Source organism: Chrysochloris asiatica, unplaced genomic scaffold (assembly GCF_000296735.1).
Source record: "Chrysochloris asiatica unplaced genomic scaffold, ChrAsi1.0 scaffold00046, whole genome shotgun sequence".
NCBI classification, from domain to species: Eukaryota; Metazoa; Chordata; class Mammalia; order Afrosoricida; family Chrysochloridae; genus Chrysochloris; species Chrysochloris asiatica.
In genome coordinates, this window is record NW_006408564.1 from 14,712,763 (window position 1) to 14,713,327 (window position 565).

The window sequence follows — 565 nt, forward strand, 5'->3', positions numbered from 1 at the left end:
GAACCCACTCTTTGACACTTAACAACAACATATAAACTATAAACACAGGTATCTCCTACTTTTCAAAATTTCACTTTGCATCACCTCGCTTTTACAGAAGGTCAATGTTAGTACATATTTTTGCTAACCTAAAAAAACTTAGAGGATTTACACTCTTAAGAAAAATTTGAATTCAGTGTTTGTTTTACAGCTAAGCGTGAAGCCCCCAAGCTCCTTCCCCAAGAACTACACTCAACATCTCAGAATCAAACCACTGTAGCTCTGCACTGTCAGTGAACACTACATACTAGTGTTTTTTTGGGTTTTGTATGTTATTTGTCATGGTTTGGTACTGTAGTTTTTGGGTCTCAGAACATTTAAAAAAAGAAAAAAAGACCCATATTAAAAATGGTAACGGCTTGTTTTAAGCCATTTTGGCTTATGAAAGGTTTCAATGTACGCTCATTTTTGGAGAGCAAGGGAAACTTTTAATGGATGTTTACAGCTGTTTCTCTTCATTTTGAGTTTTGCCCCATCAGCAAATGAAGGTCCTGTGGGCTTTACTTTCATGGGCTTTACTCCATTT